A 23,558-nucleotide genomic window follows, 5' to 3' on the forward strand; every position below is an offset into this window, starting at 1 on the left:
CTGGAAACGGGCCACCAAGCCTTCTACTTTAACCACAGGCGTACTGAGGGCCAATAAAAGGCACAGAAGCATTTCTTGATCCGGGGCTGAGAACTGCATGCACAGGAACCTTGTGGCGCAACGGTAGCGCGTCTGACTCCAGATCAGAAGGTTGCGTGTTCAAATCACGTCGGGGTCACTCTTTGACATTTTTTTCCCCACCAAGTCTATATCTCTGACTTCTAAAGCAAAGCCAAAAGAAGGGCACTTTGCATTGGCCGCAAATCGAACCTGGGCCTCCCGCGTGGCAGGCGAGAATTCTACCACTGAACCACCAATGCTTCACTTACATAGGCTGAGCAGAGAGCCCTGCCGTAGACAGTAGTGATGAGGCCCATGCATTCGCATGGGACACCTATGAACAAAGTTTGCATGGCAAGCCTTGGACTGGCAAACGTTCACATGCTGATGGCAGGAATCAGATGCAGGAGACTGAAACTATGAATGTTTCTGCTTTTGCTAAGGACAGTGGTTTGGGGCCAGTGTTGTGCTTGACAGAGCACGACATCAGCCTGCTCTCTGGCTGCTCCCAGGAGAAGTGGCTGACAGAAAGCACCCTCCAGACCACCAGCAATCTTGTGTTTCACAACATGCCACTGTCACTGGACTTTCCTTCTGGGAAAGCCTAGTCACTGACCTGGCCAGATTCCCTGTCCTCCCCAAAATCCTGGGGAGAAACGGGCAGAGTTCTGCGCCCTGCGCCCTCTTTCGCGTCCCTAACGTGCTCCCAACGCGCCCTACAGCCCTGGTCGGGCTCATACCACTGGGGCCTCTGCCGAGGAAGAGCCCCGGAAGCCTAGGGCCAGGCCTATTGCACAGGCATCTTAGACCAGGCCATTCCGGGATTGCTGTGTTTCACGTCCTGCCCTTCAACACTCCTGGGAGGGCTTTCCCTGAGAACCCTCATGTCTCTGCCCTCCCAGGAGGCTGTGGTTCTATGCAAAATAGGGGGTGCACCACGGGCCGTCCCCTTTCCTCTCTCTCGCCAATATCTTTCACCAAAGCTGAGCCCTGCAGGTAAATGTATCTATCTGGCTGAGGGGCCAGGGAGGGCCTTTGCCTGCAGTCTTACAAGCCAGAGTGCAGAGAAGGCATCAGCTCTGGGACCGGGACTCTGCTCAAAGACATATCTAACATGCCACAGTGGAGCTGAGATGGGCAAGACACGTGTCTCACAGGCAGGCAGCACAACAAGACAGTGGCAGGAAACTATGCTAACAAGGAAAGAGAAAAGTCACGTGTCTCGTGGCCTTCCCACCATTAGACAGTAGTCTGCGCAAGAAAACATCCAACAGTGACAGGACAACCAAGCAAATGACAAACGCTGTGCTGAATAAAGTCATCTTACATGACATTTCGTACAAAGGCCCAGATCATGGGGATGATCGCGCAGAAGCAGCAAGTATCAGAGCCACCGAACCTGAGGTGAGTTACACGAGGAGAAAGGGCGACATGGGGACAGGGGCTAGGGGCTCAGGGAACAGCTACCACAATGCAACCTCGGGTGTGGGGATGCCACTCATTGCGGGTACTGCCCTGGGATTTCCTTTTAGAAAGAATCGCTGGTTAAAGTGTAGTGCACAAAAAACCCAACTCCTCGATTACACTATTAGATAACATCCTTTAACTGCCCCACCCACCCTGTGTGAGTCTCACCCACTTCCCGCCTGCTCCCTCTAGTCTGAGAGTTGTATCTCCACAAAAAACACACAGTGGGGCTCAATGAGCTGCTCATGTCTGACATGGACACCTAAGCAGTGCTGGATTCACAACCTGAAAGCCTGCAAAGGAAAGTGTGCCCGGCAGAAGATAAGCTGCCTGGCAACTCAGAACCTTCTTCTAAGAGAAGTAAGACATGTCACAATGGAGTCTAAGCCTACCTGTCTTATGCCAGGACCTTAGAGCTGCAGGCAGGAGCACAAAGGTAAAAACATATATTGAGTCCCAACACGCTCACTGCAGTGGTTGGTCTCTATGGCGCAATCGGTTAGCGCGTTCGGCTGTTAACCGAAAGGTTGGTGGTTCAAGCCCACCCAGGGACGTATGCTTTTGCCTACATCAAGTCCTGAATTAAAACACAGCTGTCTGGCTTTGCTCTTAGAGCTCTCGCTTTGCCTGCGTGACATGCTCTATCTCAACATTTCTATCTTCTCTCATCTCTTCACCTCTAGTCATTTCCACCAATAGGACTGGAAACGGGCCACCAAGCCTTCTACTTTAACCACAGGCGTACTGAGGGCCAATAAAAGGCACAGAAGCATTTCTTGATCCGGGGCTGAGAACTGCATGCACAGGGACCTCGTGGCGCAACGGTAGCGCGTCTGACTCCAGATCAGAAGGTTGCGTGTTCAAATCACGTCGGGGTCACTCTTTGACATTTTTTTCCCCACCAAGTCTATATCTCTGACTTCTAAAGCAAAGCCAAAAGAAGGGCGCTTTGCATTGGCCGGGAATCGAACCCGGGCCTCCCGCGTGGCAGGCGAGAATTCTACCACTGAACCACCAATGCTTGACTTACATAACCTGAGCAGAGAGCCCTGCCGTAGACAGTAGTGATGAGGCCCATGCATTCGCATGGGACACCTATGAACAAAGTTTGCATGGCAAGCCTTGGACTGCCAAACGTTCACATGCTGATGGCAGGAATCAGATGCAGGAGACTGAAACTATGAATGTTTCTGCTTTTGCTAAGGACAGTGGTTTGGGGCCAGTGTTGTGCTTGACAGAGCACGACATCAGCCTGCTCTCTGGCTGCTCCCGGGAGAAGTGGCTGACAGAAAGCACCCTCCAGACCACCAGCAATCTTGTGTTTCACAACATGCCACTGTCACTGGACTTTCCTTCTGGGAAAGCCTAGTCACTGACCTGGCCAGATTCCCTGTCCTCCCCAAAATCCTGGGGAGAAACGGGCAGAGTTCTGCGTCCTGCGCCCTCTTTCGCGTCCCTAACGCGCTCCCAACGCGCCCTACAGCCCTGGTCGGGCACAGCCCTGGTCGGGCTCATACCACTGGGGCCTCTGCCGAGGAAGAGCCCCGGAAGCCTAGGTCCAGGCCTATTGCACAGGCATCTTAGACCAGGCCATTCCGGGATTGCTGTGTTTCACGTCCTGCCCTTCAACACTCCTGGGAGGGCTTTCCCTGAGAACCCTCATGTCTCTGCCCTCCCAGGAGGCTGTGGTTCTATGCAAAATAGGGGGTGCACCACGGGCCGTCCCCTTTCCTCTCTCTCGCCAATATCTTTCACCAAAGCTGAGCCCTGCAGGTAAATGTATCTATCTGGCTGAGGGGCCAGGGAGGGCCTTTGCCTGCAGTCTTACAAGCCAGAGTGCAGAGAAGGCAGCAGCTCTGGGACCGGGACTCTGCTCAAAGACATATCTAACATGCCACAGTGGAGCTGAGATGGGCAAGACACGTGTCTCACAGGCTGGCAGCACACCAAGACAGTGGCAGGAAACTATGCTAACAAGGAAAGAGAAAAGTCACGTGTCTCGTGGCCTTCCCACCATTAGACAGTAGTCTGCGCAAGAAAACATCCAACAGTGACAGGACAACCAAGCAAATGACAAACGCCGTGCTGAATAAAGTCATCTTACATGACATTTCGTACAAAGGCCCAGATCATGGGGATGATCGCGCAGCAGAAGCAGCAAGTATCAGAGCCACCGAACCTGGGGTGAGTTACACGAGGAGAAAGGGCGACATGGGGACAGGGGCTATGGGCTCAGGGAACAGCTACCACAATGCAACCTCGGGTGTAGGGATGACACTCATTGCGGGTACTGCCCTGGGATTTCCTTTTAGAAAGAATCGCTGGTTAAAGTGTAGTGCACAAAAAACCCAACTCCTCGATTACACTATTAGATAACATCCTTTAACTGCCCCACCCACCCTGTGTGAGTCTCACCCACTTCCCGCCTGCTCCCTCTAGTCTGAGAGTTGTATCTCCACAAAAAACACACAGTGGGGCTCAATGAGCTGCTCATGTCTGACATGGACACCTAAGCAGTGCTGGATTCACAACCTGAAAGCCTGCAAAGGAAAGTGTGCCCGGCAGAAGATAAGCTGCCTGGCAACTCAGAACCTTCTTCTAAGAGAAGTAAGACATGTCACAATGGAGTCTAAGCCTACCTGTCTTATGCAAGGACCTTAGAGCTGCAGGCAGGAGCACAAAGGTAAAAACATATATTGAGTCCCAACACGCTCACTGCGGTGGTTGGTCTCTGTGGCGCAATCGGTTAGCGCGTTCGGCTGTTAACCGAAAGGTTGGTGTTTCAAGCCCACCCAGGGACGTATGCTTTTGCCTACATCAAGTCCTGAATTAAAACACAGCTGTCTGGCTTTGCTCTTAGAGCTCTCGCTTTGCCTGCGTGACATGCTCTATCTCAACATTTCTATCTTCTCTCATCTCTTCACCTCTAGTCATTTCCACCAATAGGACTGGAAACGGGCCACCAAGCCTTCTACTTTAACCACAGGCGTACTGAGGGCCAATAAAAGGCACAGAAGCATTTCTTGATCCGGGGCTGAGAACTGCATGCACAGGAACCTTGTGGCGCAACGGTAGCGCGTCTGACTCCAGATCAGAAGGTTGCGTGTTCAAATCACGTCGGGGTCACTCTTTGACATTTTTTTCCCCACCAAGTCTATATCTCTGACTTCTAAAGCAAAGCCAAAAGAAGGGCACTTTGCATTGGCCGCAAATCGAACCTGGGCCTCCCGCGTGGCAGGCGAGAATTCTACCACTGAACCACCAATGCTTCACTTACATAGGCTGAGCAGAGAGCCCTGCCGTAGACAGTAGTGATGAGGCCCATGCATTCGCATGGGACACCTATGAACAAAGTTTGCATGGCAAGCCTTGGACTGGCAAACGTTCACATGCTGATGGCAGGAATCAGATGCAGGAGACTGAAACTATGAATGTTTCTGCTTTTGCTAAGGACAGTGGTTTGGGGCCAGTGTTGTGCTTGACAGAGCACGACATCAGCCTGCTCTCTGGCTGCTCCCAGGAGAAGTGGCTGACAGAAAGCACCCTCCAGACCACCAGCAATCTTGTGTTTCACAACATGCCACTGTCACTGGACTTTCCTTCTGGGAAAGCCTAGTCACTGACCTGGCCAGATTCCCTGTCCTCCCCAAAATCCTGGGGAGAAACGGGCAGAGTTCTGCGCCCTGCGCCCTCTTTCGCGTCCCTAACGTGCTCCCAACGCGCCCTACAGCCCTGGTCGGGCTCATACCACTGGGGCCTCTGCCGAGGAAGAGCCCCGGAAGCCTAGGGCCAGGCCTATTGCACAGGCATCTTAGACCAGGCCATTCCGGGATTGCTGTGTTTCACGTCCTGCCCTTCAACACTCCTGGGAGGGCTTTCCCTGAGAACCCTCATGTCTCTGCCCTCCCAGGAGGCTGTGGTTCTATGCAAAATAGGGGGTGCACCACGGGCCGTCCCCTTTCCTCTCTCTCGCCAATATCTTTCACCAAAGCTGAGCCCTGCAGGTAAATGTATCTATCTGGCTGAGGGGCCAGGGAGGGCCTTTGCCTGCAGTCTTACAAGCCAGAGTGCAGAGAAGGCATCAGCTCTGGGACCGGGACTCTGCTCAAAGACATATCTAACATGCCACAGTGGAGCTGAGATGGGCAAGACACGTGTCTCACAGGCAGGCAGCACAACAAGACAGTGGCAGGAAACTATGCTAACAAGGAAAGAGAAAAGTCACGTGTCTCGTGGCCTTCCCACCATTAGACAGTAGTCTGCGCAAGAAAACATCCAACAGTGACAGGACAACCAAGCAAATGACAAACGCTGTGCTGAATAAAGTCATCTTACATGACATTTCGTACAAAGGCCCAGATCATGGGGATGATCGCGCAGAAGCAGCAAGTATCAGAGCCACCGAACCTGAGGTGAGTTACACGAGGAGAAAGGGCGACATGGGGACAGGGGCTAGGGGCTCAGGGAACAGCTACCACAATGCAACCTCGGGTGTGGGGATGCCACTCATTGCGGGTACTGCCCTGGGATTTCCTTTTAGAAAGAATCGCTGGTTAAAGTGTAGTGCACAAAAAACCCAACTCCTCGATTACACTATTAGATAACATCCTTTAACTGCCCCACCCACCCTGTGTGAGTCTCACCCACTTCCCGCCTGCTCCCTCTAGTCTGAGAGTTGTATCTCCACAAAAAACACACAGTGGGGCTCAATGAGCTGCTCATGTCTGACATGGACACCTAAGCAGTGCTGGATTCACAACCTGAAAGCCTGCAAAGGAAAGTGTGCCCGGCAGAAGATAAGCTGCCTGGCAACTCAGAACCTTCTTCTAAGAGAAGTAAGACATGTCACAATGGAGTCTAAGCCTACCTGTCTTATGCCAGGACCTTAGAGCTGCAGGCAGGAGCACAAAGGTAAAAACATATATTGAGTCCCAACACGCTCACTGCAGTGGTTGGTCTCTATGGCGCAATCGGTTAGCGCGTTCGGCTGTTAACCGAAAGGTTGGTGGTTCAAGCCCACCCAGGGACGTATGCTTTTGCCTACATCAAGTCCTGAATTAAAACACAGCTGTCTGGCTTTGCTCTTAGAGCTCTCGCTTTGCCTGCGTGACATGCTCTATCTCAACATTTCTATCTTCTCTCATCTCTTCACCTCTAGTCATTTCCACCAATAGGACTGGAAACGGGCCACCAAGCCTTCTACTTTAACCACAGGCGTACTGAGGGCCAATAAAAGGCACAGAAGCATTTCTTGATCCGGGGCTGAGAACTGCATGCACAGGGACCTCGTGGCGCAACGGTAGCGCGTCTGACTCCAGATCAGAAGGTTGCGTGTTCAAATCACGTCGGGGTCACTCTTTGACATTTTTTTCCCCACCAAGTCTATATCTCTGACTTCTAAAGCAAAGCCAAAAGAAGGGCGCTTTGCATTGGCCGGGAATCGAACCCGGGCCTCCCGCGTGGCAGGCGAGAATTCTACCACTGAACCACCAATGCTTGACTTACATAACCTGAGCAGAGAGCCCTGCCGTAGACAGTAGTGATGAGGCCCATGCATTCGCATGGGACACCTATGAACAAAGTTTGCATGGCAAGCCTTGGACTGCCAAACGTTCACATGCTGATGGCAGGAATCAGATGCAGGAGACTGAAACTATGAATGTTTCTGCTTTTGCTAAGGACAGTGGTTTGGGGCCAGTGTTGTGCTTGACAGAGCACGACATCAGCCTGCTCTCTGGCTGCTCCCGGGAGAAGTGGCTGACAGAAAGCACCCTCCAGACCACCAGCAATCTTGTGTTTCACAACATGCCACTGTCACTGGACTTTCCTTCTGGGAAAGCCTAGTCACTGACCTGGCCAGATTCCCTGTCCTCCCCAAAATCCTGGGGAGAAACGGGCAGAGTTCTGCGTCCTGCGCCCTCTTTCGCGTCCCTAACGCGCTCCCAACGCGCCCTACAGCCCTGGTCGGGCACAGCCCTGGTCGGGCTCATACCACTGGGGCCTCTGCCGAGGAAGAGCCCCGGAAGCCTAGGGCCAGGCCTATTGCACAGGCATCTTAGACCAGGCCATTCCGGGATTGCTGTGTTTCACGTCCTGCCCTTCAACACTCCTGGGAGGGCTTTCCCTGAGAACCCTCATGTCTCTGCCCTCCCAGGAGGCTGTGGTTCTATGCAAAATAGGGGGTGCACCACGGGCCGTCCCCTTTCCTCTCTCTCGCCAATATCTTTCACCAAAGCTGAGCCCTGCAGGTAAATGTATCTATCTGGCTGAGGGGCCAGGGAGGGCCTTTGCCTGCAGTCTTACAAGCCAGAGTGCAGAGAAGGCAGCAGCTCTGGGACCGGGACTCTGCTCAAAGACATATCTAACATGCCACAGTGGAGCTGAGATGGGCAAGACACGTGTCTCACAGGCTGGCAGCACACCAAGACAGTGGCAGGAAACTATGCTAACAAGGAAAGAGAAAAGTCACGTGTCTCGTGGCCTTCCCACCATTAGACAGTAGTCTGCGCAAGAAAACATCCAACAGTGACAGGACAACCAAGCAAATGACAAACGCCGTGCTGAATAAAGTCATCTTACATGACATTTCGTACAAAGGCCCAGATCATGGGGATGATCGCGCAGCAGAAGCAGCAAGTATCAGAGCCACCGAACCTGGGGTGAGTTACACGAGGAGAAAGGGCGACATGGGGACAGGGGCTATGGGCTCAGGGAACAGCTACCACAATGCAACCTCGGGTGTGGGGATGCCACTCATTGCGGGTACTGCCCTGGGATTTCCTTTTAGAAAGAATCGCTGGTTAAAGTGTAGTGCGCAAAAAAACCAACTCCTCGATTACACTATTAGATAACATCCTTTAACTGCCCCACCCACCCTGTGTGAGTCTCACCCACTTCCCGCCTGCTCCCTCTAGTCTGAGAGTTGTATCTCCACAAAAAACACACAGTGGGGCTCAATGAGCTGCTCATGTCTGACATGGACACCTAAGCAGTGCTGGATTCACAACCTGAAAGCCTGCAAAGGAAAGTGTGCCCGGCAGAAGATAAGCTGCCTGGCAACTCAGAACCTTCTTCTAAGAGAAGTAAGACATGTCACAATGGAGTCTAAGCCTACCTGTCTTATGCCAGGACCTTAGAGCTGCAGGCAGGAGCACAAAGGTAAAAACATATATTGAGTCCCAACACGCTCACTGCGGTGGTTGGTCTCTGTGGCGCAATCGGTTAGCGCGTTTGGCTGTTAACCGAAAGGTTGGTGGTTCAAGCCCACCCAGGGACGTATGCTTTTGCCTACATCAAGTCCTGAATTAAAACACAGCTGTCTGGCTTTGCTCTTAGAGCTCTCGCTTTGCCTGCGTGACATGCTCTATCTCAACATTTCTATCTTCTCTCATCTCTTCACCTCTAGTCATTTCCACCAATAGGACTGGAAACGGGCCACCAAGCCTTCTACTTTAACCACAGGCGTACTGAGGGCCAATAAAAGGCACAGAAGCATTTCTTGATCCGGGGCTGAGAACTGCATGCACAGGAACCTCGTGGCGCAACGGTAGCGCGTCTGACTCCAGATCAGAAGGTTGCGTGTTCAAATCACGTCAGGGTCACTCTTTGACATTTTTTTCCCCACCAAGTCTATATCTCTGACTTCTAAAGCAAAGCCAAAAGAAGGGCGCTTTGCATTGGCCGCAAATCGAACCTGGGCCTCCCGCGTGGCAGGCGAGAATTCTACCACTGAACCACCAATGCTTCACTTACATAGGCTGAGCAGAGAGCCCTGCCGTAGACAGTAGTGATGAGGCCCATGCATTCGCATGGGACACCTATGAACAAAGTTTGCATGGCAAGCCTTGGACTGCCAAACGTTCACATGCTGATGGCAGGAATCAGATGCAGGAGACTGAAACTATGAATGTTTCTGCTTTTGCTAAGGACAGTGGTTTGGGGCCAGTGTTGTGCTTGACAGAGCACGACATCAGCCTGCTCTCTGGCTGCTCCCAGGAGAAGTGGCTGACAGAAAGCACCCTCCAGACCACCAGCAATCTTGTGTTTCACAACATGCCACTGTCACTGGACTTTCCTTCTGGGACAGCCTAGTCACTGACCTGGCCAGATTCCCTGTCCTCCCCAAAATCCTGGGGAGAAACGGGCAGAGTTCTGCGCCCTGCGCCCTCTTCGCGTCCCTAACGCGCTCCCAACGCGCCCTACAGCCCTGGTCGGGCACAGCCCTGGTCGGGCTCATACCACTGGGGCCTCTGCCGAGGAAGAGCCCCGGAAGCCTAGGGCCAGGCCTATTGCACAGGCATCTTAGACCAGGCCATTCCGGGATTGCTGTGTTTCACGTCCTGCCCTTCAACACTCCTGGGAGGGCTTTCCCTGAGAACCCTCATGTCTCTGCCCTCCCAGGAGGCTGTGGTTCTTTGCAAAATAGGGGGTGCACCACGGGCCGTCCCCTTTCCTCTCTCTCGCCAATATCTTTCACCAAAGCTGAGCCCTGCAGGTAAATGTATCTATCTGGCTGAGGGGCCAGGGAGGGCCTTTGCCTGCAGTCTTACAAGCCAGAGTGCAGAGAAGGCAGCAGCTCTGGGACCGGGACTCTGCTCAAAGACATATCTAACATGCCACAGTGGAGCTGAGATGGGCAAGACACGTGTCTCACAGGCAGGCAGCACAACAAGACAGTGGCAGGAAACTATGCTAACAAGGAAAGAGAAAAGTCACGTGTCTCGTGGCCTTCCCACCATTAGACAGTAGTCTGCGCAAGAAAACATCCAACAGTGACAGGACAACCAAGCAAATGACAAACGCTGTGCTGAATAAAGTCATCTTACATGACATTTCGTACAAAGGCCCAGATCATGGGGATGATCGTGCAGAAGCAGCAAGTATCAGAGCCACCGAACCTGAGGTGAGTTACACGAGGAGAAAGGGCGACATGGGGACAGGGGCTAGGGGCTCAGGGAACAGCTACCACAATGCAACCTCGGGTGTGGGGATGCCACTCATTGTGGGTACTGCCCTGGGATTTCCTTTTAGAAAGAATCGCTGGTTAAAGTGTAGTGCACAAAAAACCCAACTCCTCGATTACACTATTAGATAACATCCTTTAACTGCCCCACCCACCCTGTGTGAGTCTCACCCACTTCCCGCCTGCTCCCTCTAGTCTGAGAGTTGTATCTCCACAAAAAACACACAGTGGGGCTCAATGAGCTGCTCATGTCTGACATGGACACCTAAGCAGTGCTGGATTCACAACCTGAAAGCCTGCAAAGGAAAGTGTGCCCGGCAGAAGATAAGCTGCCTGGCAACTCAGAACCTTCTTCTAAGAGAAGTAAGACATGTCACAATGGAGTCTAAGCCTACATGTCTTATGCCAGGACCTTAGAGCTGCAGGCAGGAGCACAAAGGTAAAAACATATATTGAGTTCCAACACGCTCACTGCGGTGGTTGGTCTCTGTGGCGCAATCGGTTAGCGTGTTCAGCTGTTAATCGAAAGGTTGGTGGTTCAAGCCCACCCAGGGACGTATGCTTTTGCCTACATCAAGTCCTGAATTAAAACACAGCTGTCTGGCTTTGCTCTTAGAGCTCTCGCTTTGCCTGCGTGACATGCTCTATCTCAACATTTCTATCTTCTCTCATCTCTTCACCTCTAGTCATTTCCACCAATAGGACTGGAAACGGGCCACCAAGCCTTCTACTTTAACCACAGGCGTACTGAGGGCCAATAAAAGGCACAGAAGCATTTCTTGATCCGGGGCTGAGAACTGCATGCACAGGGACCTCGTGGCGCAACGGTAGCGCGTCTGACTCCACATCAGTAGGTTGCGTGTTCAAATCACGTCGGGGTCACTCTTTGACATTTTTTTCCCCACCAAGTCTATATCTCTGACTTCTAAAGCAAAGCCAAAATAAGGGCGCTTTGCATTGGCCGGGAATCGAACCCGGGGCCTCCCGCGTGGCAGGCGAGAATTCTACCACTGAACCACCAATGCTTCACTTACATAGGCTGAGCAGAGAGCCCTGCCATAGACAGTAGTGATGAGGCCCATGCATTCGCATGGGACACCTATGAACAAAGTTTGCATGGCAAGCCTTGGACTGCCAAACGTTCACATGCTGATGGCAGGAATCAGATGCAGGAGACTGAAACTATGATTGTTTCTGCTTTTGCTAAGGACAGTGGTTTGGGGCCAGTGTTGTGCTTGACAGAGCACGACATCAGCCTGCTCTCTGGCTGCTCCCGGGAGAAGTGGCTGACAGAAAGCACCCTCCAGACCACCAGCAATCTTGTGTTTCACAACATGCCACTGTCACTGGACTTTCCTTCTGGGAAAGCCTAGTCACTGACCTGGCCAGATTCCCTGTCCTCCCCAAAATCCTGGGGAGAAACGGGCAGAGTTCTGCGCCCTGCGCCCTCTTTCGTGTCCCTAACGCGCTCCCAACGCGCCCTACAGCCCTGGTCGGGCACAGCCCTGGTCGGGCTCATACCACTGGGGCCTCTGCCGAGGAAGAGCCCCGGAAGCCTAGGGCCAGGCCTATTGCACAGGCATCTTAGACCAGGCCATTCCGGGATTGCTGTGTTTCACGTCCTGCCCTTCAACACTCCTGGGAGGGCTTTCCCTGAGAACCCTCATGTCTCTGCCCTCCCAGGAGGCTGTGGTTCTATGCAAAATAGGGGGTGCACCACGGGCCGTCCCCTTTCCTCTCTCTCGCCAATATCTTTCACCAAAGCTGAGCCCTGCAGGTAAATGTATCTATCTGGCTGAGGGGCCAGGGAGGGCCTTTGCCTGCAGTCTTACAAGCCAGAGTGCAGAGAAGGCAGCAGCTCTGGGACCGGGACTCTGCTCAAAGACATATCTAACATGCCACAGTGGAGCTGAGATGGGCAAGACACGTGTCTCACAGGCTGGCAGCACACCAAGACAGTGGCAGGAAACTATGCTAACAAGGAAAGAGAAAAGTCACGTGTCTCGTGGCCTTCCCACCATTAGACAGTAGTCTGCGCAAGAAAACATCCAACAGTGACAGGACAACCAAGCAAATGACAAACGCCGTGCTGAATAAAGTCATCTTACATGACATTTCGTACAAAGGCCCAGATCATGGGGATGATCGCGCAGCAGAAGCAGCAAGTATCAGAGCCACCGAACCTGGGGTGAGTTACACGAGGAGAAAGGGCGACATGGGGACAGGGGCTATGGGCTCAGGGAACAGCTACCACAATGCAACCTCGGGTGTGGGGATGCCACTCATTGCGGGTACTGCCCTGGGATTTCCTTTTAGAAAGAATCGCTGGTTAAAGTGTAGTGCACAAAAAACCCAACTCCTCGATTACACTATTAGATAACATCCTTTAACTGCCCCACCCACCCTGTGTGAGTCTCACCCACTTCCCGCCTGCTCTCTCTAGTCTGAGAGTTGTATCTCCACAAAAAACACACAGTGGGGCTCAATGAGCTGCTCATGTCTGACATGGACACCTAAGCAGTGCTGGATTCACAACCTGAAAGCCTGCAAAGGAAAGTGTGCCCGGCAGAAGATAAGCTGCCTGGCAACTCAGAACCTTCTTCTAAGAGAGGTAAGACATGTCACAATGGAATCTAAGCCTACCTGTCTTATGCCAGGACCTTAGAGCTGCAGGCAGGAGCACAAAGGTAAAAACATATATTGAGTCCCAACACGCTCACTGCGGTGGTTGGTCTCTGTGGCGCAATCGGTTAGCGCGTTAGGCTGTTAACCGAAAGGTTGGTGGTTCAAGCCCACCCAGGGACGTATGCTTTTGCCTACATCAAGTCCTGAATTAAAACACAGCTGTCTGGCTTTGCTCTTAGAGCTCTCGCTTTGCCTGCGTGACATGCTCTATCTCAACATTTCTATCTTCTCTCATCTCTTCACCTCTAGTCATTTCCACCAATAGGACTGGAAACGGGACACCAAGCCTTCTACTTTAACCACAGGCGTACTGAGGGCCAATAAAAGGCACAGAAGCATTTCTTGATCCGGGGCTGAGAACTGCATGCACAGGGACCTCGTGGCGCAACGGTAGCGCGTCTGACTCCAGATCAGAAGGTTGCGTGTTCAAATCACGTCGGGGTCACTCTTTGACATTTTTTTCCCCACCAAGTCTATATCTCTGACTTCTAAAGCAAAGCCAAAAGAAGGGCGCTTTGCATTGCCCGGGAATCGGACCCGGGCCTCCCGCGTGGCAGGCGAGAATTCTACCACTGAACCACCAATGCTTCACTTATATAGGCTGAGCAGAGAGCCCTGCCGTAGACAGTAGTGATGAGGCCCATGCATTCGCATGGGACACCTATGAACAAAGTTTGCATGGCAAGCCTTGGACTGCCAAACGTTCACATGCTGATGGCAGGAATCAGATGCAGGAGACTGAAACTATGAATGTTTCTGCTTTTGCTAAGGACAGTGGTTTGGGGCCAGTGTTGTGCTTGACAGAGCACGACATCAGCCTGCTCTCTGGCTGCTCCCGGGAGAAGTGGCTGACAGAAAGCACCCTCCAGACCACCAGCAATCTTGTGTTTCACAACATGCCACTGTCACTGGACTTTCCTTCTGGGAAAGCCTAGTCACTGACCTGGCCAGATTCCCTGTCCTCCCCAAAATCCTGGGGAGAAACGGGCAGAGTTCTGCGCCCTGCGCCCTCTTTCGCGTCCCTAACGCGCTCCCAACGCGCCCTACAGCCCTGGTCGGGCACAGCCCTGGTCGGGCTCATACCACTGGGGCCTCTGCCGAGGAAGAGCCCCGGAAGCCTAGGGCCAGGCCTATTGCACAGGCATCTTAGACCAGGCCATTCCGGGATTGCTGTGTTTCACGTCCTGCCCTTCAACACTCCTGGGAGGGCTTTCCCTGAGAACCCTCATGTCTCTGCCCTCCCAGGAGGCTGTGGTTCTATGCAAAATAGGGGGTGCACCACGGGCCGTCCCCTTTCCTCTCTCTCGCCAATATCTTTCACCAAAGCTGAGCCCTGCAGGTAAATGTATCTATCTGGCTGAGGGGCCAGGGAGGGCCTTTGCCTGCAGTCTTACAAGCCAGAGTGCAGAGAAGGCAGCAGCTCTGGGACCGGGACTCTGCTCAAAGACATATCTAACATGCCACAGTGGAGCTGAGATGGGCAAGACACGTGTCTCACAGGCTGGCAGCACACCAAGACAGTGGCAGGAAACTATGCTAACAAGGAAAGAGAAAAGTCACGTGTCTCGTGGCCTTCCCACCATTAGACAGTAGTCTGCGCAAGAAAACATCCAACAGTGACAGGACAACCAAGCAAATGACAAACGCCGTGCTGAATAAAGTCATCTTACATGACATTTCGTACAAAGGCCCAGATCATGGGGATGATCGCGCAGCAGAAGCAGCAAGTATCAGAGCCACCGAACCTGGGGTGAGTTACACGAGGAGAAAGGGCGACATGGGGACAGGGGCTATGGGCTCAGGGAACAGCTACCACAATGCAACCTCGGGTGTGGGGATGCCACTCATTGCGGGTACTGCCCTGGGATTTCCTTTTAGAAAGAATCGCTGGTTAAAGTGTAGTGCACAAAAAACCCAACTCCTCGATTACACTATTAGATAACATCCTTTAACTGCCCCACCCACCCTGTGTGAGTCTCACCCACTTCCCGCCTGCTCCCTCTAGTCTGAGAGTTGTATCTCCACAAAAAACACACAGTGGGGCTCAATGAGCTGCTCATGTCTGACATGGACACCTAAGCAGTGCTGGATTCACAACCTGAAAGCCTGCAAAGGAAAGTGTGCCCGGCAGAAGATAAGCTGCCTGGCAACTCAGAACCTTCTTCTAAGAGAAGTAAGACATGTCACAATGGAGTCTAAGCCTACCTGTCTTATGCCAGGACCTTAGAGCTGCAGGCAGGAGCACAAAGGTAAAAACATATATTGAGTCCCAACACGCTCACTGTGGTGGTTGGTCTCTGTGGCGCAATCGGTTAGCGCGTTCAGCTGTTAACCGAAAGGTTGGTGGTTCAAGCCCACCCAGGGACGTATGCTTTTGCCTACATCAAGTCCTGAATTAAAACACAGCTGTCTGGCTTTGCTCTTAGAGCTCTCGCTTTGCCTGCGTGACATGCTCTATCTCAACATTTCTATCTTCTCTCATCTCTTCACCTCTAGTCATTTCCACCAATAGGACTGGAAACGGGACACCAAGCCTTCTACTTTAACCACAGGCGTACTGAGGGCCAATAAAAGGCACAGAAGCATTTCTTGATCCGGGGCTGAGAACTGCATGCACAGGGACCTCGTGGCGCAACGGTAGCGCGTCTGACTCCAGATCAGAAGGTTGCGTGTTCAAATCACGTCGGGGTCACTCTTTGACATTTTTTTCCCCACCAAGTCTATATCTCTGACTTTTAAAGCAAAGCCAAAAGAAGGGCGCTTTGCATTGGCCGGGAATCGAACCCGGGCCTCCCGCGCGGCAGGCGAGAATTCTACCACTGAACCACCAATGCTTCAGTTACATAGGCTGAGCAGAGAGCCCTGCCGTAGACAGTAGTGATGAGGCCCATGCATTTGCATGGGACACCTATGAACAAAGTTTGCATGGCAAGCCTTGGACTGCCAAACGTTCACATGCTGATGGCAGGAATCAGATGCAGGAGACTGAAACTATGAATGTTTCTGCTTTTGCTAAGGACAGTGGTTTGGGGCCAGTGTTGTGCTTGACAGAGCACGACATCAGCCTGCTCTCTGGCTGCTCCCGGGAGAAGTGGCTGACAGAAAGCACCCTCCAGACCACCAGCAATCTTGTGTTTCACAACATGCCACTGTCACTGGACTTTCCTTCTGGGAAAGCCTAGTCACTGACCTGGCCAGATTCCCTGTCCTCCCCAAAATCGTGGGGAGAAACGGGCAGAGTTCTGCGCCCTGCACCCTCTTTCGCGTCCCTAACGCGCTCCCAACGCGCCCTACAGCCCTGGTCGGGCACAGCCCTGGTCGGGCTCATACTACTGGGGCCTCTGCCGAGGAAGAGCCCCGGAAGCCTAGGGCCAGGCCTATTGCACAGGCATCTTAGACCAGGCCATTCCGGGATTGCTGTGTTTCACGTCCTGCCCTTCAACACTCCTGGGAGGGCTTTCCCTGAGAACCCTCATGTCTCTGCCCTCCCAGGAGGCTGTGGTTCTATGCAAAATAGGGGGTGCACCACGGGCCGTCCCCTTTCCTCTCTCTCGCCAATATCTTTCACCAAAGCTGAGCCCTGCAGGTAAATGTATCTATCTGGCTGAGGGGCCAGGGAGGGCCTTTGCCTGCAGTCTTACAAGCCAGAGTGCAGAGAAGGCAGCAGCTCTGGGACCGGGACTCTGCTCAAAGACATATCTAACATGCCACAGTGGAGCTGAGATGGGCAAGACACGTGTCTCACAGGCAGGCAGCACAACAAGACAGTGGCAGGAAACTATGCTAACAAGGAAAGAGAAAAGTCACGTGTCTCGTGGCCTTCCCACCATTAGACAGTAGTCTGCGCAAGAAAACATCCAACAGTGACAGGACAACCAAGCAAATGACAAACGCCGTGCTGAATAAAGTCATCTTACATGACATTTCGTACAAAGGCCCAGATCATGGGGATGATCGCGCAGCAGAAGCAGCAAGTATCAGAGCCACCGAACCTGGGGTGAGTTACACGAGGAGAAAGGGCGACATGGGGACAGGGGCTATGGGCTCAGGGAACAGCTACCACAATGCAACCTCGGGTGTGGGGATGCCACTCATTGCGGGTACTGCCCTGGGATTTCCTTTTAGAAAGAATCGCTGGTTAAAGTGTAGTGCACAAAAAACCCAACTCCTCGATTACACTATTAGATAACATCCTTTAACTGCCCCACCCACCCTGTGTGAGTCTCACCCACTTCCCGCCTGCTCCCTCTAGTCTGAGAGTTGTATCTCCACAAAAAACACACAGTGGGGCTCAATGAGCTGCTCATGTCTGACATGGACACCTAAGCAGTGCTGGATTCACAACCTGAAAGCCTGCAAAGGAAAGTGTGCCCGGCAGAAGATAAGCTGCCTGGCAACTCAGAACCTTCTTCTAAGAGAAGTAAGACATGTCACAATGGAGTCTAAGCCTACCTGTCTTGTGCCAGGACCTTAGAGCTGCAGGCAGGAGCACAAAGGTAAAAACATATATTGAGTCCCAACACGCTCACTGTGGTGGTTGGTCTCTGTGGCGCAATCGGTTAGCGCGTTCGGCTGTTAACCGAAAGGTTGGTGGTTCAAGCCCACCCAGGGACGTATGCTTTTGCCTACATCAAGTCCTGAATTAAAACACAGCTGTCTGGCTTTGCTCTTAGAGCTCTCGCTTTGCCTGCGTGACATGCTCTATCTCAACATTTCTATCTTCTCTCATCTCTTCACCTCTAGTCATTTCCACCAATAGGACTGGAAACGGGACACCAAGCCTTCTACTTTAACCACAGGCGTACTGAGGGACAATAAAAGGCACAGAAGCATTTCTTGATCCGGGGCTGAGAACTGCATGCACAGGGACCTCGTGGCGCAACGGTAGCGCGTCTGACTCCAGATCACAAGGTTGCGTGTTCAAATCACGTCGGGGTCACTCTTTGACATTTTTTTCCCCACCAAGTCTATATCTCTGACTTCTAAAGCAAAGCCAAAAGAAGGGCGCTTTCCATTGGCCGGGAATCGAACCCGGGCCTCCCGCGCGGCAGGCGAGAATTCTACCACTGAACCACCAATGCTTCACTTACATAAGCTGAGCAGAGAGCCCTGCCGTAGACAGTAGTGATGAGGCCCATGCATTCGCATGGGACACCTATGAACAAAGTTTGCATGGCAAGCCTTGGACTGCCAAACGTTCACATGCTGATGGCAGGAATCAGATGCAGGAGACTGAAACTATGAATGTTTCTGCTTTTGCTAAGGACAGTGGTTTGGGGCCAGTGTTGTGCTTGACAGAGCACGACATCAGCCTGCTCTCTGGCTGCTCCCGGGAGAAGTGGCTGACAGAAAGCACCCTCCAGACCACCAGCAATCTTGTGTTTCACAACATGCCACTGTCACTGGACTTTCCTTCTGGGAAAGCCTAGTCACTGACCTGGCCAGATTCCCTGTCCTCCCCAAAATCGTGGGGAGAAACGGGCAGAGTTCTGCGCCCTGCACCCTCTTTTGCGTCCCTAACGTGCTCCCAACGCGCCCTACAGCCCTGGTCGGGCACAGCCCTGGTCGGGCTCATACTACTGGGGCCTCTGCCGAGGAAGAGCCCCGGAAGCCTAGGGCCAGGCCTATTGCACAGGCATCTTAGACCAGGCCATTCCGGGATTGCTGTGTTTCACGTCCTGCCCTTCAACACTCCTGGGAGGGCTTTCCCTGAGAACCCTCATGTCTCTGCCCTCCCAGGAGGCTGTGGTTCTATGCAAAATAGGGGGTGCACCACGGGCCGTCCCCTTTCCTCTCTCTCGCCAATATCTTTCACCAAAGCTGAGCCCTGCAGGTAAATGTATCTATCTGGCTGAGGGGCCAGGGAGGGCCTTTGCCTGCAGTCTTACAAGCCAGAGTGCAGAGAAGGCAGCAGCTCTGGGACCGGGACTCTGCTCAAAGACATATCTAACATGCCACAGTGGAGCTGAGATGGGCAAGACACGTGTCTCACAGGCTGGCAGCACACCAAGACAGTGGCAGGAAACTATGCTAACAAGGAAAGAGAAAAGTCACGTGGCCTTCCCACCATTAGACAGTAGTCTGCGCAAGAAAACATCCAACAGTGACAGGACAACCAAGCAAATGACAAACGCCGTGCTGAATAAAGTCATCTTACATGACATTTCGTACAAAGGCCCAGATCATGGGGATGATCGCGCAGCAGAAGCAGCAAGTATCAGAGCCACCGAACCTGGGGTGAGTTACACGAGGAGAAAGGGCGACATGGGGACAGGGGCTATGGGCTCAGGGAACAGCTACCACAATGCAACCTCGGGTGTGGGGATGCCACTCATTGCGGGTACTGCCCTGGGATTTCCTTTTAGAAAGAATCGCTGGTTAAAGTGTAGTGCACAAAAAACCCAACTCCTCGATTACACTATTAGATAACATCCTTTAACTGCCCCACCCACCCTGTGTGAGTCTCACCCACTTCCCGCCTGCTCCCTCTAGTCTGAGAGTTGTATCTCCACAAAAAACACACAGTGGGGCTCAATGAGCTGCTCATGTCTGACATTGACACCTAAGCAGTGCTGGATTCACAACCTGAAAGCCTGCAAAGGAAAGTGTGCCCGGCAGAAGATAAGCTGCCTGGCAACTCAGAACCTTCTTCTAAGAGAAGTAAGACATGTCACAATGGAGTCTAAGCCTACCTGTCTTATGCCAGGACCTTAGAGCTGCAGGCAGGAGCACAAAGGTAAAAACATATATTGAGTCCCAACACGCTCACTGCTGTGGTTGGTCTCTGTGGCGCAATTGGTTAGCGCGTTCGGCTGTTAACCGAAAGGTTGGTGGTTCAAGCCCACCCAGGGACGTATGCTTTTGCCTACATCAAGTCCTGAATTAAAACACAGCTGTCTGGCTTTGCTCTTAGAGCTCTCGCTTTGCCTGCGTGACATGCTCTATCTCAACATTTCTATCTTCTCTCATCTCTTCACCTCTAGTCATTTCCACCAATAGGACTGGAAACGGGCCACCATGCCTTCTACTTTAACCACAGGCGTACTGAGGGCCAATAAAAGGCACAGAAGCATTTCTTGATCCGGGGCTGAGAACTGCATGCACAGGGACCTCGTGGCGCAACGGTAGCGCGTCTGACTCCAGATCAGAAGGTTGCGTGTTCAAATCACGTCAGGGTCACTCTTTGACATTTTTTTCCCCTCCAAGTCTATATCTCTGACTTCTAAAGCAAAGCCAAAAGAAGGGCGCTTTGCATTGGCCGGGAATCGAACCCGGGCCTCCCGCGTGGCAGGCGAGAATTCTACCACTGAACCACCAATGCTTCACTTACATAGGATGAGCAGAGAGCCCTGCCGTAGACAGTAGTGATGAGGCCCATGCATTCGCATGGGACACCTATGAACAAAGTTTGCATGGAAAGCCTTGGACTGCCAAACGTTCACATGCTGATGGCAGGAATCAGATGCAGGAGACTGAAACTATGAATGTTTCTGCTTTTGCTAAGGACAGTGGTTTGGGGCCAGTGTTGTGCTTGACAGAGCACGACATCAGCCTGCTCTATGGCTGCTCCCGGGAGAAGTGGCTGACAGAAAGCACCCTCCAGACCACCAGCAATCTTGTGTTTCACAACATGCCACTGTCACTGGACTTTCCTTCTGGGACAGCCTAGTCACTGACCTGGCCAGATTCCCTGTCCTCCCCAAAATCCTGGGGAGAAACGGGCAGAGTTCTGCGCCCTGCGCCCTCTTTCGCGTCCCTAACGCGCTCCCAACGCGCCCTACAGCCCTGGTCGGGCACAGCCCTGGTCGGGCTCATACCACTGGGGCCTCTGCTGAGGAAGAGCCCCGGAAGCCTAGGGCCAGGCCTATTGCACAGGCATCTTAGACCAGGCCATTCCGGGATTGCTGTGTTTCACGTCCTGCCCTTCAACACTCCTGGGAGGGCTTTCCCTGAGAACCCTCATGTCTCTGCCCTCCCAGGAGGCTGTGGTTCTATGCAAAATAGGGGGTGCACCACGGGCCGTCCCCTTTCCTCTCTCTCGCCAATATCTTTCACCAAAGCTGAGTCCTGCAGGTAAATGTATCTATCTGGCTGAGGGGCCAGGGAGGGCCTTTGCCTGCAGTCTTACAAGCCAGAGTGCAGAGAAGGTAGCAGCTCTGGGACCGGGACTCTGCTCAAAGACATATCTAACATGCCACAGTGGAGCTGAGATGGGCAAGACACGTGTCTCACAGGCTGGCAGCACACCAAGACAGTGGCAGGAAACTATGCTAACAAGGAAAGAGAAAAGTCACGTGTCTCGTGGCCTTCCCACCATTAGACAGTAGTCTGCGCAAGAAAACATCCAACAGTGACAGGACAACCAAGCAAATGACAAACGCCGTGCTGAATAAAGTCATCTTACATGACATTTCGTACAAAGGCCCAGATCATGGGGATGATCGCGCAGCAGAAGCAGCAAGTATCAGAGCCACCGAACCTGGGGTGAGTTACACGAGGAGAAAGGGCGACATGGGGACAGGGGCTAGGGGCTCAGGGAACAGCTACCACAATGCAACCTCGGGTGTGGGGATGCCACTCATTGCGGGTACTGCCCTGGGATTTCCTTTTGGAAAGAATCGCTGGTTAAAGTGTAGTGCACAAAAAACCCAACTCCTCGATTACACTATTAGATAACATCCTTTAACTGCCCCACCCACCCTGTGTGAGTCTCACCCACTTCCCGCCTGCTCCCTCTAGTCTGAGAGTTGTATCTCCACAAAAAACACACAGTGGGGCTCAATGAGCTGCTCATGTCTGACATGGACACCTAAGCAGTGCTGGATTCACAACCTGAAAGCCTGCAAAGGAAAGTGTGCCCGGCAGAAGATAAGCTGCCTGGCAACTCAGAACCTTCTTCTAAGAGAAGTAAGACATGTCACAATGGAGTCTAAGCCTACCTGTCTTATGCCAGGACCTTAGAGCTGCAGGCAGGAGCACAAAGGTAAAAACATATATTGAGTCCCAACACGCTCACTGCGGTGGTTGGTCTCTGTGGCGCAATCGGTTAGCGCGTTCGGCTGTTAACCGAAAGGTTGGTGGTTCAAGCCCACCCAGGGATGTATGCTTTTGCCTACATCACGTCCTGAATTAAAACACAGCTGTCTGGCTTTGCTCTTAGAGCTCTCGCTTTGCCTGCGTGACATGCTCTATCTCAACATTTCTATCTTCTCTCATCTCTTCACCTCTAGTCATTTCCACCAATAGGACTGGAAACGGGCCACCATGCCTTCTACTTTAACCACAGGCGTACTGAGGGCCAATAAAAGGCACAGAAGCATTTCTTGATCCGGGGCTGAGAACTGCATGCACAGGGACCTCGTGGCGCAACGGTAGCGCGTCTGACTCCAGATCAGAAGGTTGCGTGTTCAAATCACGTCGGGGTCACTCTTTGACATTTTTTTCCCCACCAAGTCTATATCTCTGACTTCTAAAGCAAAGCCAAAAGAAGGGCGCTTTGCATTGGCCGGGAATCGAACCCGGGCCTCCCGCGTGGCAGGCGAGAATTCTACCACTGAACCACCAATGCTTCACTTACATAGGCTGAGCAGAGAGCCCTGCCGTAGACAGTAGTGATGAGGCCCATGCATTCGCATGGGACACCTATGAACAAAGTTTGCATGGGAAGCCTTGGACTGCCAAACGTTCACATGCTGATGGCAGGAATCAGATGCAGGAGACTGAAACTATGAATGTTTCTGCTTTTGCTAAGGACAGTGGTTTGGGGCCAGTGTTGTGCTTGACAGAGCACGACATCAGCCTGCTCTCTGGCTGCTCCCGGGAGAAGTGGCTGACAGAAAGCACCCTCCAGACCACCAGCAATTTTGTGTTTCACAACATGCCACTGTCACTGGACTTTCCTTCTGGGAAAGCCTAGTCACTGACCTGGCCAGATTCCATGTCCTCCCCAAAATCGTGGGGAGAAACGGGCAGAGTTCTGCGCCCTGCGCCCTCTTTCGCGTCCCTAACGCGCTCCCAACGCGCCCTACAGCCCTGGTCGGGCACAGCCCTGGTCGGGCTCATACCACTGGGGCCTCTGCCGAGGAAGAGCCCCGGAAGCCTAGGGCCAGGCCTATTGCACAGGCATCTTAGACCAGGCCATTCCGGGATTGCTGTGTTTCACGTCCTGCCCTTCAACACTCCTGGGAGGGCTTTCCCTGAGAACCCTCATGTCTCTGCCCTCCCAGGAGGCTGTGGTTCTATGCAAAATAGGGGGTGCACCACGGGCCGTCCCCTTTCCTCTCTCTCGCCAATATCTTTCACCAAAGCTGAGCCCTGCAGGTAAATGTATCTATCTGGCTGAGGGGCCAGGGAGGGCCTTTGCCTGCAGTCTTACAAGCCAGAG

The 23,558-nt window shown here is 52.7% G+C and overlaps 12 non-coding genes across 12 annotated transcripts; 7 read left to right on the forward strand and 5 right to left on the reverse strand.

Moving 5' to 3' along the window:
- The first annotated feature begins 2,334 nt into the window (after positions 1–2,334).
- On the forward strand, positions 2,335–2,406 carry TRNAW-CCA (transfer RNA tryptophan (anticodon CCA)). The gene has a single exon. It is a non-coding gene; the product is annotated as a tRNA-Trp (tRNA).
- Positions 2,407–2,477: 71 nt separating this feature from the next.
- On the reverse strand, positions 2,478–2,548 carry TRNAG-GCC (transfer RNA glycine (anticodon GCC)). Its single transcript has one exon. It is a non-coding gene; the product is annotated as a tRNA-Gly (tRNA).
- A 4,261-nt stretch (positions 2,549–6,809) lies between these two features.
- TRNAW-CCA (transfer RNA tryptophan (anticodon CCA)) lies at positions 6,810–6,881 on the forward strand. Its single transcript has one exon. It is a non-coding gene; the product is annotated as a tRNA-Trp (tRNA).
- A 71-nt stretch (positions 6,882–6,952) lies between these two features.
- On the reverse strand, positions 6,953–7,023 carry TRNAG-GCC (transfer RNA glycine (anticodon GCC)). The gene has a single exon. It is a non-coding gene; the product is annotated as a tRNA-Gly (tRNA).
- Positions 7,024–11,442: 4,419 nt separating this feature from the next.
- Positions 11,443–11,514, reverse strand: TRNAG-GCC (transfer RNA glycine (anticodon GCC)). Its single transcript has one exon. It is a non-coding gene; the product is annotated as a tRNA-Gly (tRNA).
- Positions 11,515–13,547: 2,033 nt separating this feature from the next.
- On the forward strand, positions 13,548–13,619 carry TRNAW-CCA (transfer RNA tryptophan (anticodon CCA)). Its single transcript has one exon. It is a non-coding gene; the product is annotated as a tRNA-Trp (tRNA).
- Positions 13,620–15,794: 2,175 nt separating this feature from the next.
- TRNAW-CCA (transfer RNA tryptophan (anticodon CCA)) lies at positions 15,795–15,866 on the forward strand. The gene has a single exon. It is a non-coding gene; the product is annotated as a tRNA-Trp (tRNA).
- Positions 15,867–17,714: 1,848 nt separating this feature from the next.
- Positions 17,715–17,788, forward strand: TRNAN-GUU (transfer RNA asparagine (anticodon GUU)). Its single transcript has one exon. It is a non-coding gene; the product is annotated as a tRNA-Asn (tRNA).
- Positions 17,789–19,954: 2,166 nt separating this feature from the next.
- Positions 19,955–20,028, forward strand: TRNAN-GUU (transfer RNA asparagine (anticodon GUU)). Its single transcript has one exon. It is a non-coding gene; the product is annotated as a tRNA-Asn (tRNA).
- A 396-nt stretch (positions 20,029–20,424) lies between these two features.
- Positions 20,425–20,495, reverse strand: TRNAG-GCC (transfer RNA glycine (anticodon GCC)). The gene has a single exon. It is a non-coding gene; the product is annotated as a tRNA-Gly (tRNA).
- Positions 20,496–22,528: 2,033 nt separating this feature from the next.
- TRNAW-CCA (transfer RNA tryptophan (anticodon CCA)) lies at positions 22,529–22,600 on the forward strand. The gene has a single exon. It is a non-coding gene; the product is annotated as a tRNA-Trp (tRNA).
- A 71-nt stretch (positions 22,601–22,671) lies between these two features.
- Positions 22,672–22,742, reverse strand: TRNAG-GCC (transfer RNA glycine (anticodon GCC)). Its single transcript has one exon. It is a non-coding gene; the product is annotated as a tRNA-Gly (tRNA).
- Positions 22,743–23,558: the final 816 nt, after the last annotated feature.

The sequence above is a fragment of the Pleurodeles waltl genome, chromosome 4_1, assembly GCF_031143425.1.
Source record: "Pleurodeles waltl isolate 20211129_DDA chromosome 4_1, aPleWal1.hap1.20221129, whole genome shotgun sequence".
NCBI lineage: Eukaryota > Metazoa > Chordata > Amphibia > Caudata > Salamandridae > Pleurodeles > Pleurodeles waltl.